This window comes from Passer domesticus, chromosome 13, assembly GCF_036417665.1.
Source record: "Passer domesticus isolate bPasDom1 chromosome 13, bPasDom1.hap1, whole genome shotgun sequence".
Classification (NCBI taxonomy): Eukaryota; Metazoa; Chordata; class Aves; order Passeriformes; family Passeridae; genus Passer; species Passer domesticus.
The window spans coordinates 7,021,212-7,039,243 of record NC_087486.1 but is presented as its reverse complement, the minus strand read 5'-3'; the positions used below and the strand labels follow the sequence as shown (position 1 = coordinate 7,039,243).

Here is an 18,032-nt window from a genome sequence, read left to right as displayed (position 1 = left end):
TCACAAAGCTGGCTAAAGAAACCTGGATAATTTTAAAGAGCAAATCTGGTGTTGCTCAGCAACAGCACACCCTGATAGAAAGGATGCAGGATGTTGGAAGATTTAATATTAGGGAAACTGCTTGCAAGGGGAAGAAGAAGAACAAATACAATTTAGTCACACAATGTCCATAAAATTGGGACAGCTTAAAAATAATAATCAGATGAAGTTATCATTCTAATATTAATCTTTGCATAATAGAGCTAAATAAAAAGTTATTGCCTGGAACCAATGAGCTGCCATTACAGTTCATTAAATGGCATTGATGCTTGCACTGTCTTGATATGATATGACATGATATGATGAGAAAGAAAAAGCAATGCATTTTATGAGAATTTGAGAGCAATCTCATGGCTGAAGACTTCAGTTCTGGCACGAGCTTTGATGAGTATTTGCCAAAGTGAGGACTGAGTAAGGATCCTGAACTTCACACTTGGTTCTGGATCAGAAGAAATCCAATGCTTTCAAGAAGAAAATGTCTTAGATGATACAGGTATTACCTTTGCTTTGGTCCCACAGAAGCATCTCCCCTATTTATTTATTCCTGACCAGAGTAGCAACCCTTCTTTTGGTCACAGCACTCTGTGACTTTCTGTGTTGGAGCCGCACTGGCTCAATGTTCCATAGTGTTCTTTCTTATTGAACACAAAAATTCCCACAGAGGATGAATTTTCTGTCTTTTCTCAGCCATCCCTTCTATTCCTGCTGTGTGCTATTGAGGGCAGCTGCAAGGGAGGCTGAGGCTGCTGATGGCAGAAGGCATGGCAGGTTCTAGGAGCCAGCAAAGACAGATAAATGATAGAACCACACTCAGTGCTTAGGGAACTGAGCAGCCAGACCTGCCTGAAGGAGAACCAGAACATGCCAGACCTCACTAGCAGGGCTGCTTACACAAAACAGATTCTGGCTCAGCAGCTCTGAGGGTCTGTCACTACAAACACATGCTGCAGCCCCCATGTGTGACAAACTCCAGTGCTCCTCCATGGATGGCACCAACTCAAAACATAAAACACACTGCTTGCAGTCCAGTACAATGTGGACAGAAATTCTCTGCCTTGGTCAATTTTAATTTTTTTTTTTTAATGGTAATACACAGGACAAACAGTGTGAAGGTCCTTCTGTTCATAAACCATGAAGATGGAACTCAAGGCATGGAACTGGCTGCTAGACCTCCATCCTCCCATCAGCTGGCCCTCTGCAATCATTTGCCACATTGCACTCTCCATCAAAACCCTCCTGCTCCTCCTAGACATGTAAGTGGATACTTAAAATGGGCTATAAAGTACTCAGAAAACAGATATTTTCTCAGAAATAAGCTCTGTGGGACTAAAGGTACACCTGAACAGGACATTAGCTTCTGTTTTGCTCATTGATTCACTGTTGAAAGAATCATTAGGACTGAGTAAAAAACCTGTTGCTATAATGTTTGATTCTTAGACATCTGGTGACAACAGAGTCATTAGCAACTGCATCACTCTTCTCTCTGTCTAACAGTAAATGTCAAACTCTGCAAGGTTCTTTGTTGGTTCTCCAGTGTAAATCTCATTTTATTAAACAGGAGTGATACCATCTTGCCTATTAAATGACTGGCTGCATGGGAAATGAGTCTGACAGCACACCTCAGTGAATCTGTCCTCTGGGTGACTACCTTTGCTATGACCCAGCGATACCCTTAGCTTGTCAGAAGATATTTACATCAAATAACATCAAACTTTCATTGAAAATACAAAACAAAAGCCCTTCAAGCACCTGCTGTCCCAAAATGACAATGAAAAATGTTTACTAGAATGAAAAAGTATAAATATTTCATAAAAATAAGCATTTCATTAAAATTTTATACTTATCATTTCCCTTCTATTCTGGGAAAAGGATTTAATTAAAACGTACAGGGCACAAGTGTAAGGTAAAATACAGAACTAATAACCTCAGGAGACGAAAAAAAAAAGGAAGGAAAAAATTATCAAAGTATTACAATGCTAAAGATTTGGCCCCTCAGATTTTCCCATTGCTGACATTCCCTCTCTCAAAAGGAACAAAGATCTCAGCACACTCTTGTAAGTGATATTAGAATATTGTTGAATCCTTGTTTTCAAAATGTTGGGATTGTGTTGCAATCTTCAAAGCAGCTTGAAGCCAGTTTTATGTCAGAGCAAGGCCCGTGATTGAGCCCTTCAGTACATAAGTCAAGAAGAAATCATACTTTTCTGGATGGTAGTCAATTATGATATTTACAAAAGGAATTGTGAGGATGGAGAGTTATGTTATAACACAGAAGAAAATTGTCAGATGAAGTGGAAGGACCACAAAATAACAATTCTGGAAAACAAGTCATCCTCTTTAAGTTGAGTACTTATTTCTGTCCTTTTCTTAGCTCTGACTTTGCAGGGTATTTTTATTTAGTAGAAATGCTTCTAAAATAACATTTCTACTATAAATTCTTGTTATGCTTCTCAGGTATGCAGTTCTGGAAGGGTCAAGGTGTGGTGCCTTTATACCCATGTTTTCCTGACCTCTGCTTCCTCAGGTTCAGAGAATTGGTAACAGTTGAGAGGAATGCACTGAGGTGGAGGTGTGCTTGTTCCACAGATGCCACCTTGCTAATTTTAAGTGGTTCAGAGTTTAGAAATGGCTCCTACATAAAACAAATAGTGCATTTTTGGAAGAGAAAAAATTTCTCTGGAAAGGTAGACCAGAGCTGGTAGAGATTATAAAAACCACAAGATAAACAAATGGCCTAGGCCTATTCCATTAGTGGATTTTTCTGCTGGAAAGCTTTGGAACAATTGTAATGCCTTTGAAAGTATGACTAAATTAAAGACTTGGAAGTGTATCCATGACAAAGTATTTTTACTAGTAGCACATAAATTATAGTTCAAAAATTAATATAAAAATGATCAGCTATAAAAACAATCTTTCAAATTAATTTTAGCTGTAAAGTTAGAATATATCTCATCATTCACGAGCAATAAAAAGAAAGGGAAATAATTAGATGAGTACTATAACAGACTCATCAGGTAAGTACAAATAGTAGATATATGATCACTACCTTGAAGAGAGGAAACGGGTTTGAAGGGAAATGGACTAAAAATGTATCTGTGAAACAGATGGGGCAGATTACCATGAAAAGAAATCATACAGCACTAGGAAGTCCTGCTGCAAAGTAGTTGTTACAGAATGCATCAAACCTGCAGCTATGTCATTGTGTAGCATCCTCAGAAAAGCTGCATCACAAACTTGATTCTGCAATTTTTTTCTTGCACCTTGGACACCAATGTAGAAATGTAGAAATGTAATGGATTCAGCTATAACTTGTCAATGCTTCCTTCAGTGTACACTGGCAATAATTCCACAGCCTATCCTCATATAAGAAATTTGATTGTGTCCTTCATAGGACATATTAATCATAAATTATGAGTAATGTATGCTTTTCATGTTCATATCCTCCAACCACACAGAGGATGAACATATCAGAACATGAGACTGGCTCTTACCAGGTGTCAGATAATGCAAGTTACTGTGGATATTTACTGATACCAAGTGTCTGCTCCAGAGCCCATCTCTGTGACAGTAAAACTTCATCCAGCAATATCTGTCAAGATTTTCTTGAGCCAAAATCCTAAAAAGTCAGCAAATATTCCCCTAACAGGATGGCTTGCATTCTTCAGACCATTCAGCAGTTTTGCCTTCAATGCTGAACACATTCTAAATTGTAATCTGTTTGGAGAGATCTGTGTGTGATGAAGAAGGAGCTTGTTGCCCTTTTCAGTTTATAATGTCACCAGAAATTAAGTCTATTTAACAGATGTGAAATTCATCATTTCAGCCTTTAACTTGCATTAGAAAGTCACCTTTTTGATAACTGATCCCACTGTGTGTTGTTTACACTGCAAGTATCAAAGTAACTCACATTGAAACAAGTTTTCTTCAAACAAAAAAGAAGCACCCTGTATTATATCTAGAGAACCAAGTCTTCTAAAACCACGTTTAGAAAAGTAAAATCCTTGCAAGCAAAATAAATTTACATAAAAATTAGTTGCACTTTAAAACCTAGATCTTCACCCAGTCACCACACATTGACAAGAATATTGTTTCCCTAAATTCCTTAAAAATAAGGTGGACATTTGTGACCCTGCTTGTAACTGAAAATATTCCAGTAACATATAAACTGACTGACTAAACTAATGTTGGTGTTCCAAATCAATTTTGCTTACACAAATTTACAATACAAGAATTCATTAAGACAAGGAAGAAACAGGTTTGCTATGTGGAATAATATTTATCTAGAAGCTTTGATCAAAATAACTTATCCTCAAATTCCAATAGCAAATTAGTTCCTTTCTCCTACTTCTCTGAATTTCATTTGCATATATACCAGGCCCTTTCATAATAATCATAACAAATCCCTCAGCTTACTGAAATAAACATTAATTCAAAATAAATACATCAACATGCAGATCCTCAAACAGAACAGGGGAAAGAACAAAAACTACTGCACATCAATTCCCCCACACTTACAAATTTCCATATTTGTCAAACTGTGATTAGTCATGAAACTGAACTAAAATTAAAAAATTTCAGAGTTTCATAACAAATCAGGAGGCAATTCCAAAAAAGCACGAGTGCTTTTTCCAGACAAATGAGAACACTTGTTACCTGTTTTTTCACCATTCCCTCTTTTTCCCCTTTTCTAATGCAAGCAAACACTACCAGAAAAAGACTTGATCCTACTCTCATTTACATTAGTTTTAGAGAACTTGTTTTCTGTGGAGGGGCTTCAGCAGCATCACAGTCCCAGGGCATATGTCTGGTTCAGCTGCAGTCAGATTGTTCATTTGATTCAAGCCAGGGACAAAGTGAATAGCTGGGGATCTGCAGTGGGGAGAAAGCAAAATTCAGTTCATACCTAAAAATCCATTCAGCTTGAGAAAACTCCATGATTGTCATCAACACGTCAAACTCATTATTTTTTTTTTCTATGTCTTGTCATCACTTTCTTTAGTTTAACAAATTTGAAAGAAATAGTGGTAGGAAGTAGGCAGCTCTCCACCTGGAGAAAGTTGGACAGCTCCACTGAAATCAGTGGATCAGATCTTCCAATTAACATAAATATCCCTGGGACCACTGAAGCTACTCACAAACTCAGCTGGAATAAATTCACATGCTGCCCTTAAAATCTGTGGTGTTACTTTGATTTACAGTCACTAAAGAAGTGCTGCCATGTTATACACCAAAAAAAAAAAGGGAAAGTTGGACATATTTGTAGGAAATTTCTCTGTGAGGGGAGCTACAAGACTTTATTTTCTTAACAAATATCTGAAACTGCTGCATCTGCACAGGGTGGGCTTGATTTGGACTCTTTCCTTTTCCCAGGCTCAAGGATGATTGAAGTGATGGGGTTTTTTTGCCTAAAAATGTCTCTAAAGACAGTGTATAACATGAAGCTACTGCAGGAGTTCATATCCCCTCTATGCTAAGCCAGGAGGTCAAGCTCTACAGGACACCAGTGCAGGAGGAGGGTGAGAACACAAAATCCTCAGGGCACATAAGATTAAGGTGCTAAATCAGCTTTAACCTTTGGAGAAGGAAATGCCCCCTCTCTTGTCCTGCTCCATTGTCCTTTAGGATGGTGAGTCTGTAAAAACATGTGAGAGGCTTTTGGGGTGTCCTTCTCTACACTTGCTAGATAGCCAAGGCTCCTGTAAGGAGTTAAACAAGATGTTCATGGCTGGGACACTTCATACCAGCCTCAAGCACATGTTAAAGAGCTTATGAACTATTTTCCACAGCCCAGTAATTAGGTATGGGCAGGAAATTGGGTTGCAGCTGTCACAAAAAAGCACCAAGATGGTACCTGCTCAGTCTCTCTCATCCCTTGCCCCAGTTTTTCCCAGCTTAGCTGAGACCACACCATGCCCCTCACTTCCACTCCCCACCTGTTGTAACATCTCTGCCTCACCCAAAGTAGTGAAGGGAGAAAAGGGTACAGGCACTTTTTAGTACAATCCTCTCAAATGTTGCTTTCTGAAAGGTTCTCAATTTTCTGATTTACAGGAGTATTTGAGACTTACAGAAAATGTTATAATGCTTGGAACCCCAGGCAAAATTCCAGTGTTTCCTCAACAGTTTATCTTTTATATCTTTTGCTCTTCACTTCTCTGGAAATAGAAGAAAGTGTGACTGGTGTTCAGGTTATCAATTGGTTAATAATTGTCACTTTTCTACTCTGATAATCAAAGTGTGGAAACATCTCTTGTTACAAAATCCAGTCTCTACTTGGATCATTTTTCCACAATAACAGCGAGGTTTGTGTATACACATTTACTGTAATAATGTCAAAGTTCAGTCATACGCAGAGTTTATTAGATTTTGTTTTATTCTTTCTCTTGAATTATTCATTGAATATCTATAATTTCCCAAAGAATAATTTCATAAAGTGCTGCAGCAATAAAACTTTCCATATATAGCACACCAATGTGAATGGTATTTATGATGTACTCAAAGGAAAATCAGCCTGTTACATTAATCACGTAAAACTATTGAAAAATTACATTTAATCATTTCTATTTCAAAATAAAACCTGCTCAGAGCTTTAAAACCTGTGAGAAACCTAGAATTAAATCTCATACAACAATGCTTGCAACAGTATACACAATTATTCAATACTTCCAGGTTTGTCTGGTGTTCAGTGATCTCTCATCTCATTTTCTCTGAATTGTGAGTTGTATTTAATCTTTTTTATTTCATTCTTTTTGCTTAGAATATTCCAGCTTTAATGAGGAGAAACAGCATGGTAGATAAGGCCCTGTCCTTTGGTCAAGGCTCCACAGGGAGATGTCTCCTTCCCAAACCCAGCTCTGACTCAGGGCACCAGGCACAGCTTCCAGAACCTTCTCTGCTTCTCCCAGGTTGAAGAGCCACGTGCAGCACTTGTGCTGGAGCCCAGGGCAGGACACAGCAGGTTTTACAGAGTACCACAGATTTCTGTGGGTGACTGTCCTTTCAGCAGCTGATGAAGGAAGCAAAATGTGGCCCCGAGAGATTCTCACTAGAAATGTGGTGACACTGGGATTTTAGGTGGCTTTAGTAAGATTAGTAAACTCTTTTGGATGCCACCTCGTTAGAAGATTAATTTTTCCCTATGTTTGACTTCTGAGAGCACTGAACCACAATGTAATTCAATTTCATCTGTCTGACAATTAAACTTTCCAGGCTTCACTATACTCTGCCTGTGCAAAGTCAAGAGAAAGTCAAGTCTGAGGACAAAACCTGCTCTTCCTTAGGCCAAAAAGCAGAGGTTCTGCCTTGTGTTCCTGGCAGGCTCATGAGCTCTGCAAGCCAAATCATGCTGACATCTTTCAGATGTTTGAAAAGCTAAATAGGGTGTACCAAGATGCTGAGTATGTGGCATATGAAATCAAATAAAAAATGAGTCTGCATGATTCCTAATGAACCAGAATATATTGTCATAGAGCTTTACCTTTGTCAGGACTGTGGGAACATTCTATATAGTCAATTCTTCAAAAGCTGGTATCTATAAATAAACAACCATGTACTTAATTAGAAAATAAATCTATGGAAACATAATAAAACCTTTATGAACTCTAAAAAGCAAAATGTGTGTGTGTATAGAATATATAAGCCTATATATATAGCTGAAATTTTCAGAATTTTATGGTTCCTCCATAGGAAGCAAAGAATAAACAATTGGTATAATATTAACAACCTCAGCTTTCAGCTTTGAACATTAATAACTTATTTAAAATTGCTCAGCCTCCTGTATATGAGCCACCCTGTAGTGCTTCGGCTGATTCTGATTCTCTTTGTGCAGAAACCTTTTAGCTAATCATTTTCATCTCTGTGTGTCAATAAATCTCGCATCTCTAGGGCAATGACTTTTACTCAGTAAATGTTAAGCAGAAATAAAACCGCCCAGAACAGTCTAAGCATGAGAATTTCAATAAGAATTTAGCAATATATTGATCCACTTCTCCCCCTTCTGACTTTGCATTACTATGTCACTTTCAGCTCCTGAATTCAATAGGATAAAAAGCTCAAATATCATGTGACTTACAGACTTTAGCCAATCCTGCTACAATTATTTAAAATCTTCACCAACAGTAAACTCAAAAAATGGTAAATAATCTGTTCTTGAAGGGAATAGTTGACAGTTACAGACTACAATAGAGTGACTTCGTCTAGAATAAGTGTGAAAGGTAGAAATTAGCAAATAAAAAATTAATATATGCAATAGTAGGAAAACAATTAATGCAATGAAAAGTCATGTTTCTATGGATTTCTAAATGTAACATGTTATTATATGCCCTATATTTCCTCTTTCTTGAAAGCCAGCTAAGTACCTACATTTTGTATTGTTTCTTAAATAAAGTTAAATTAAGTTAAAGTAACTCCTATGTAATTATTTTAAGGATCTACCACCTAAAAGACACTTGGTTGTGTCAAACCACACTTCCTGCACAGCAGATGAACACATATTTCCTTTCCACTAGTATTTTTCAATGAGAACCAAAGATAATCAATAGTCACAAAAAAAAATTTTAAAAATTGTGTTCCTTAAGCACACAAATTTCATAGAATTCAGCACACCTGGCTTCTTTCTTTTTTTTTCTTGTTCTCTATTTTCCAACATTTAAATAAGTCACATTATCCAATTATACAGGAGGCATTTAAGAAAATAATTCTTTTATAAAAAGAAAATATAAAATCATTTTCATCTAGGTAAGCTTGTGAAGTTTGGGCTTCAAGACACATCCACGTCGCTGAAGAGCTGCACCTGACAATGTCACAAATACTGGGCACAGCAGTTTTCAGCAGGTTTTGCAGAAAGATTTGCCCAGACAGCAACTGATAACCTATAAATCCAGGTAAGATCTAACACAATCAGTGTGACTGACCATTCTCTGTCAAACAGAGCCACAGAACAACTTCACAGAGATGGTAAATTCTGGGACAACATCTCTTGTCTTTCAGTTTTTAAGCAGACCCACCAGAGTGAGGTCATGGTCTAGAATTTACACCTCAACATGCTTTTCCTGAAAACATTGAAAAAATTGCTATGAAAATAAAGGAATTTGGCCATTAAATTGAGTATGAAATCCAAAACGTAGGAAAGCACAAATAATCCAAAGCAAAAGGTAAAACTGGCAAGATTGTTACTAAAATTCAGAAGTAAAGCTTACAGTGTTCATAGTGTCCTGTATGTTTTGTGACAATGGTATCACTCTGCTTCCAAAGGACAGAGGACACATAGTTACATACCTGAAGTTTCCCAGAACAGACCAGAATTAAGTTCTACACAGCAAAGCAGCCATGGGAAAAATTATGTTGGACTATCACAGACTGTTTTTGTCAGCAATGTGTCAGTGTAAACAAAGTTGCATTGAGAATTGTTTTGCAAAGTGTATTGATTTATATCCTGAGATGAAAACAAAACGTGGAATTCAGAACATCCCACAAACTGAAAACTACAAGTTTGTATCAGTTCCATTCTAAAAAATTGATTAAAAATGGATAAAAAATGCCAGCTGAGCACTGACTGAAACCTGCTCACAACACGGTGATAAACACAGGCTTCAGTAGCACAAAGTAATCAGGGTTTGTGTGCTGCAGCCAACCAAAAGGTTTCCCACCCAACTTCATAATGGTAAATTGTCTCATCCTCTCCAAGCATCACTTTCAGCATCCAAGAGTTGATCCCATTTGTCCTCACTCAAAACATTCCCACAGAATGCACAGCAATGGGAACATTACATAAATATTCAGAAAGGTTTCCCAGTGCATTTACTTTTTCAGCACATCACAGAAGCCTGTGTATTAGTTCATTTATCTTGGCAGATATCAAATCCAGAAAATACCAGGAATGATTTTTAGTTATTCAAGGCAGAAATGAGAAAACAGGCTTAGAGTTGCTTTGCTTGTGTTTAAATACAAACACAACCATATTTTCCAACTTCTTTGACATGAGATTTCAACTTTGCTTTTCATAACAATGGAAATGTCAGGAAAAAACAAACAGATACTGATATCCCAATAATCTTGTATAATACAGGTGATATGGTGCCAATCAAATTACAAGAGAAGTACGAGAGAATGTTTAACGTGGCCCTCTCAAATAAAACTCACCTCACGCTTCTAAGCACCTGAAACATTTTTCAAGATCACACTGCAAATTCATAAACTTAACCATAATAAAAGTCCAAATAATCTGACGTTTGATGCAGAGTCTTTCACAGACTGCTCCCATAACATTCTCCCATAACAAAGAGAAATTATGTAATTAGTCGTGACAATGGACTTCTTAAAAATGCAAATTTAGCTGTTACGGCAGAGCACTTTATTAGCTGCATGAGCTACAAAGTCGGCTTGTTCACACACTGCATGTGTCCCTTCTGAGACTGGGAAAAAGAACAATCTAATTAGAAATAATCCTGCCAAGAACAAATATCAAAGAGGAAAATCTAGAAGAAAAAAAAAATATTTTTTTCCCTACTTGCCAGAAGAGTCCATTAACCACGATGTGGGCTGTGGTCTTATCTCAAGCGAAGATGCATTAGGCCTTTTCTCAAATATTTGGTTATTGCATCTTTTAAAAATATTGTGATATTTTCTAAACATCATGGGACCTGCACAAAACCTGCTGATTCTTATAAAACCCAAACAGGACAGAGTGTCAATGCACAGAATTTATTTAACACTACACTTAGTGTTACTAACTATAGTGACATACTTAGTACTGAGCTGCAGAGAAGAAACAAGCTTTGCTTTATGTAATGTTGTTGCCTGAACTCTAACTCTTGTAATGGGAAATAAAATGCTTTTTATGAGGTTCTAGTCCCTCCAGTTATTTGGTAATAATGACTTAAGAGCAAAGTTTGAATGTAAACCAAATTTTTAAGCAAGCCACAATCCTGGGTCTTTGGAGATTATCACTGGAGATCAAAGCCAGTAACAAATATCCAGAACTGAGCAGAGAATGTCAGGGCTGTTTTCTTAGTTCACAGAAGCTTCTGAGTTTTATATGGTCTCCCTGCTAATTAAGATTCAATATAACAGTTAGATGTGATCTTTGGTGTCTTCTACACCTGAATAATATTTTCTGACATTTAAGTCAAGCTAAATCTGAGTGTTTTAGTGACAGTAATGAACTGTGTACTCAGAACTAAATTAAAAAAAAGTTTCCCAGGTTGGGCTTCTTAAGTTTCGTTTGCAAATGTGGAGGTAGCAGCACACTGAGGTCTTTTTAAACTAATCCCATGAGTTGTTACAATATTTCAAGATTAAGATAAAAATTGAGTGTATCTCTGTAAAGAAAAATGTAAAACCTTGTGAAATCTGGTTTTTATTTCCGATTGTACAATGCAGTGTTTCTACAAGTAGTACCAAAAAAAACTGCCTTTTTTAAGACTGAAAAGTCTGGGAATTTTGAGACAGAAATTCAGTGCAGCAAAAATTGCTACATATATCAAGGCATAGTTCTTATTTCATAATATTTTCTGTTATCATCATAAAAAACACCATCAGGTTCTTTCTTTTATGCTTTACAATTCAATGTAGCAGTAAGAAACAACTCAGAGTAGAAGATGTGTGAAAGATTCTCAGATTCTGAAAAGGAGACCACTGCTTTTAAACTCTTATTTTAGACTGATACCATAAAACAACAGAAAAAGTTATAGGTGGGAGAATGTGAAAACTAAAAACAAGCCATAATAACTCTCACATCATAGTATAAGTTTTTCCAGCAAAAATATAAGTGATTAAATTGCAAACTCAGGAATAACAACTTACTCAGCAAAACTGTAGGGCTCCCTGCCAGCTCTTGAGTCATCACAGAGTGTTGGTGCCACGTTTCCCACAGCAGCTGAATTCTCATCAGATCTGCACCACAGCAGGTAGGAAACTGTCACAGTGGAAGGAAAAAGTCAAGTATTTGCAGACAGTGATATGGAAATCAGACTGGTCTAACTATGGCCAGAACTGGTCATTAACAGGTCAAACCAGTAGAAAGAGAACTAATCAAAAAAAATGGGAACATGGCATTTCCTGAGATGCCTAATTTTTTTGTCTTTGCAAGGCTCAAATTCTGACTATTTTATTCCTAAGCAAGATCACTCAAATAAAAAAAAAAATTATGCATATGCTAAAGAAAAGTAGATTGCTAAGTTCCACCTATAGAACAGATTTCTCAGACTGCAGCAGATACTGAAGATGTCATTGTCAGCTTGCATGATTCACAAAGATTGGATTTTTGTATTGATGGTCTTCTAAAAAGAGAAAAAATGTAACATTCCAAATTAATATTTGACATGGTTTTTTAAAAATGCATATTGTAACATTTTAAAAGTTTTTAAATTGTGAGAGGGAGAGACTTACTAGAAAATAAAAAGGATTACATCTAGATTTTCAATTTAATAACAGAAGTTCCTGCCCTGTAACTGAAGTGAGATATAATTTCCCATGGAGAGAATAGGTCCCTCTTCAATTATGTTTTCATCCTTGCACTGTCTCTGCCACTCACTTGACTTTTAGTGAGATCTTTCAGCTCTCCAACTAAGCAAAAAAAAAAAGAGGGTTTGGGGTGTTTGGTTGGGGTTGGTTGGTTGGTTGGTTGGTTGGTTGGTTGGTTGGTTGGTGGGGGTTTTTGTGGGGGGTTTTTATGGAGGCCTGTAGTTTTCTGCTCCTTTAGTCAGATTTAGCTGAATCAGCTCATGGTAAGTGTCAGACGAGTTCCTGAGCCAAGGGAGGAAGAAGAAGGAAGGAACATGCTGATGACAAACAAGCAGAAAAAAGAAGCAGGAAGTGACATTCTTCAGGAGGTTGTGAGCTCCTGCTCTGGCTCAGACATAATGCAAGACTTAATGCCAAAGATGAACATCTATTAACCTGTGCAGGAAAACATCTGAGATTTTTTTTTGTTTGTTTGTTTCTTACAATTTGTAATAAGCCTCAGTTCAATCTCTTCTTCCTATGGTCCTTAAGGACAATGCATGTTATATTTCATTTGTCCTGAAATATAAAGGTTTTCTGGAATTTTAAATTAAAGTGACAATAAACCTCACAACTGCTATCATGAAGAAGGCCCCTAACCAGAGGAAATTTCTCAAAGCAAATTCTTACCAGCTTCCTGTGGCTTCTGTCCTGTTAATGAGTATAAATTAAGGCTACTTTACAGAGATTTGGATCTCATGTCAATTATTCACAGCAGAGTTTGAAATTTGGATTGGTAAGATCTAAAATAATTTGGTTTTTTTCCTTCTCAACAAACAGGGATCATATCTTTCATTAATGCCAGTGAAGTTCCCCTTCATAAAGCAATATAAATTTTAGTCATGACACCAACACCTCTGCCCACTTAGGGAACATGAAGGAGGAAGAGAAACACAAATGGCAGAATTGAGGATTAAGGCCCAAAGTTCAGATCTAGGCACTGCCTCCAAACTACTGCAAAACTGGTTTTAATAAATTTCAGAGATACTTCAGGCACAAAGCAAGTATTTCCCTTTGGACTCTGTGCTCAGTGCATCTCAGAGCTGCTCTAGGAGTAAAGCTTTACATAATGAGTTGTCATGCTCTAACCCCAGCTGGCAACTAAGCACCATGGAGCTGCTCACTCACTTCCCCACCAGTGGGAAATCAAACAACTGACTGTTCTGATTCTGATCTAAAATTGAATTTAAAAAGAAGTTTAGCTAATTAGGAATCTCTGCAGAATGTCACAGTCAAATGAAAAGAGATCTGTATCAGAAATTATTTTGAAAAATTTAACTTGCACCTAGATCCATAGTGGCTTTTTTTTCCTGTATCTGCATTAACCAGAGGCTAGCCTGAAAAAAAAGCTGGATTTATGATAAAATAGTGGCCATGAATAGTATCAGAAATCAAACTGATATTTTCTTTAACTGGGTTTTATAAAATATGAGCACAACAGAAAGAGATCATAAGTCACTCATAGAAAGGAAAAAATAGAACTTTTCTCTGTTATCCTACAGTCTTAAATTAGTTCAAAATCTTCTCTCACATTCTGTTTATTCAGGACAAAATTTTGCTCTTTCCTTCCCTCTATCTTCCTTATTCTGGGATCCATCTTATCTACATAATTTCTCGAGCAGTTATAGATTTTGCAGCTCAGTCTCTACAAATAACAAATAGCAGAAATACTTTACTTTCAAAGACACATAATAAGCTGAAGTTAGAAGCCTGTGGCAAATTTAGTTGGTTTTGGTTAATGAAAATTTATAGCTTTCAGTGTGAAACATTTTCTCTATAACCAGACATAAAAGTAACTTTAACTGGAAGCACTCCAATTCAACAGCAGCATTTTACAGTAATTTTTTTAAAGAGTGGCTTTAAATATATATCTACTTACCCAAACCACATTAGCTCTGGTTGTGCCAGGCATGATACATGCATTTAGAAATACAATGAGAAGTCCCTGCTCCAAACAGCCTGCAGCTAACATAGAAAAAATTAAGGAAGATAGTGACCATTCTGCAGAAAGAACACTAAGGCAAAGTTTGGAATCATAAACAATGTGTCACAACATAAATAAACTACCCAAGACCTGGGAATAGAACAAATATCTAAGTTTCCCTGCAGTGTCTCAGCCATTAAGCTTTTCCTTATCAGTAAAAAGCAGTGTCACTTAATAGTAAACTGTAAAGTTTTTAATCAAGCAGTTTTTCTCTTACATAAAAACATAACATTTTCTCCAAAAATCAAAGCCAACTATTTTTCTGACACCATGCAACTCATCAATGACTTTTCAATTTGCAACTAAAATACAACAAATGGGACTGCCTTTAAATCCCATTTACTCATCTTCTTCCACAGCATCTCCCGATTTTCTCCTTTACCTGAAAGTGGTGGTGGATTTTTAAGAAAAAAAAACACCAATAGTGTTTTGAGGTCCTGGTTTCTGAGGACCTAATGTTTCTGAGGTCCTGGGAGGGAATGCCTGACTGACAAGGACCATCATAACTGGAACTTTTGGAGATGCACCTGAAAATTCAGCCTGTTGTGAGAGTTCCAAGACAGCAGTGGTTACTCACCAATATAATACAGGGAAAGAAAAGATATTTTCTTTCTGTGTTTACAGAGTGCATATGGCAACCCTGACACAGGTAAAAACCAAAGCAGGGCCTCAGGATTATGTGACAGTGCCTTGGGTGGCCTCACCTCCAACCATGATAAAGCATTGACTCAGGGGAATCAATACCAGCATTTCCTGGCAGTACTGGATGCTGCACCGGGAGCTTATGAATTCTGACAAGATCACAGCCTGAAGTGATAATTGGCAGAGAATAATAGGATTTTTTATTGCTCTTCTTGTACTTAAAATCCAAACATGTTTGGTTTATGCTTATTAGAAAAACAACAAAACTCTTCAACTTTAGCCTTTATACTACATTTGGGCTTCACATTTTTCCTTCCTCACTTAGTTAAGCCAATAGAAAAGCCAATAGAGACATTTTCTGATGAGGGTTTGAGGCGTTTTTTGCTTTTTAAAAGAGGTCCTAAAAATTTTGCTACAGTTACTAATACTAACATTATTTCTATTTCTAATACTAATAGCTACTAATACTAAAACAATTTCCAACAGCAATCAGGGCAATGTGTAAAATCTTCTGAAATTATTAGACCAAAGGGGAAAAGGAAAGATGGCAAGACACTGTATCTTAACAGTGGGATGCCAATTACCACTCTCTTTTAACAAAACACAGTGATCTACCAGGGGTGTCTTTGCCTCCCCACTTGCACAAAGTAGCAATTCAATTAGAGGTCTCTTTCTTTCACACTGCTAGAAATTTTAAACAAGTTCCACCTAAAAAAGATTAACAATCTCCACTTTATTTCATTGAAGCCATCATTACACTTCTTTATTGCCACCTAAGTTATTATAAATTATGGCTCTTTCACAGTTCTGTAACTTTCATCTTTGTGTGCTTTTAACGTTCACCCCTAAGAAGGAGGTCTGCTGTAGAAAAAGGAATTCTCTTGATTTTGTGAGATAGTTTAAAGAGATCTGTATTATATCAGGTGAGGTGTCAACAGAAATTTGCCATGGTATACACTTCTGTCAGTGCCACCTGTAGCACACTAAATGCATTTGCTGTTTTTAGACCCTTCTATTTTTCTTTTCCTACCTGAAAATTCTGCCATGGTTCCTTGGTTACTCTGTTTCTCAGTATTTGAGGAAGGAAGTTACATCTGCCTATATGACAATATCATCAGCATTCAAGGTGAATGTGTGAGTCAGAAACGGTATAAACTGAGGATCTAAACAGAAAAAAAATCAAAATAATAATAATTTGGTGATTTCTGGGGAGGTTCTGCTGGTGCACGTACAAGCCTTCAGTCTACACCCACATCTTGTTTTCTCTGTATTCTCTTTATCTAAAGATGGCTCCTTTAGATACAAGTTCTGATCACAAAGTCTCTGATCCATTGGTTACTTGAAGCTTTTGGTATTTACCAAAGCAATGATTCCTCTTTCTATTTCTGGTCCTTTTTTCCCCCTATGCTGGTATGATGCCAGGAGTCCCTATGACTGAGAAAAGATGGAAAGAAGAATACTGAAGATAAAACACTCCAGTAGTAACTCTGTCATTCGTTTCGTTAATCTGCCATGTGGAGTCTCTGCCATATGAAGAACTCAGGGCAGACAGAAAACTGGGGGTTGAACAGGACATCCATATAGGAGGTGATTCTTCCAATACACAATTTGGAAAATATGACATTTTCAGTGCATTAAATCAGCAGAACAATTATTCACTTTTGTTGTGTTAGTTTTCTGCCAACTCAGTGCACTGAAATGGCCAAGGGAGGTGAGGAGGGGCTTTGGCCAGAGGCAAGAGGTGACAAGAAGGCAGGTGGCCTTGGGGTGCACAGAGCCCCAGCCTGCTTTTCCTGCTGCTTCCACCTGCCACTGGCTTTCAGGAGCTCAGATGGGGAGCAGGGCTCTGTAAGGAAATGGGAACACACAGCTGCAGGAACAGGGATCAGCAGCACTCCAGTGGCCCTTTAAAGTAGTTTAAACCACTAAAGTGTGTAGAGCCCTGTTTTTCAGTTCTGCTTCCAAAGGTGACATGCTTACATATGATTAATTCCCTCAGATGGATCAGTGAAGATATTTCAAAGGATTTCTGGTCAGAGATCACTAAGCAATCTCACTGTTAACATCTAACCTGCCCACTCGAACTTCCATCAAGCCTGGAAAGGCCTGATGAGAAATTAGCCAAACATGTAATGAGGGGAGCTGATAACAGAGACACGGTGAAGCTGAACTGCACACCTGCATTAACCAAACGCAGGTTTCCCTTTGATTCTCTCAATAATTAGGGTGTTTTTGTATATCTGTAAAACATTCTTTCCCTTTTTCACCCTATAAAAATTCCTATTGAATCAAAGGGTCTGGGAGTTATCCCTTAGTGTGGTATACCAAATTTAAGTTACAGCTCTGCAAGGAAAAACACTCTGAGGAAGGAAAGGAAAGAAGTGAGAGAAGATATTGTTTCTGTTTAAAACAGAGAAAAATCTAGCTAAAGATTTATTGACTTCACTTTTGGTTTAAGCTCTCTAAATATCTTACTGATTAGTATGCAGCGTCACTCATAGATAAATCAGAAAATGAGACAATCAAATGCAGCAGAAAATCAGGATTTGCATTTCTCACATTACTTGTTGCAATTTTTCCAATTTTTTGTGTCCTGCACCTTACAGAGGGGACTCAGTCATAAAACCTCAACTCTTCGTGGAGAAACCTGAGCTGGTTGGTGCCACACTGCGCCCTCAAGTGCACGAGTGCAGCGTCACCAGAACTGCAGGCAAGAACCTAAATGTTCTTTAGGTTACGGATAATGGATTAAATGTTTATGGACTTCCAAAATTTGCTTTTGAAACAGATGAATAAAATAACTAACAGTAGTTTTGTAAAGCATAAAGGTATTTTCCTAAACTTGTCTAGGGAGTACACAATGTAT

General features: G+C 37.2%; 1 long non-coding RNA gene across 1 annotated transcript; it reads right to left on the bottom strand.

Moving 5' to 3' along the window:
- Positions 1-3,948: 3,948 nt before the first annotated feature.
- Positions 3,949-16,285, bottom strand: LOC135280363 (uncharacterized). The gene is made up of 6 exons (XR_010347342.1): positions 16,197-16,285; positions 14,420-14,505; positions 11,842-11,953; positions 7,517-7,570; positions 6,108-6,194; positions 3,949-4,908 (listed from the first exon to the last, which is right to left on the bottom strand). It is a non-coding gene; the product is annotated as an uncharacterized LOC135280363 (long non-coding RNA).
- Between the last annotated feature and the right edge of the window lie 1,747 nt (positions 16,286-18,032).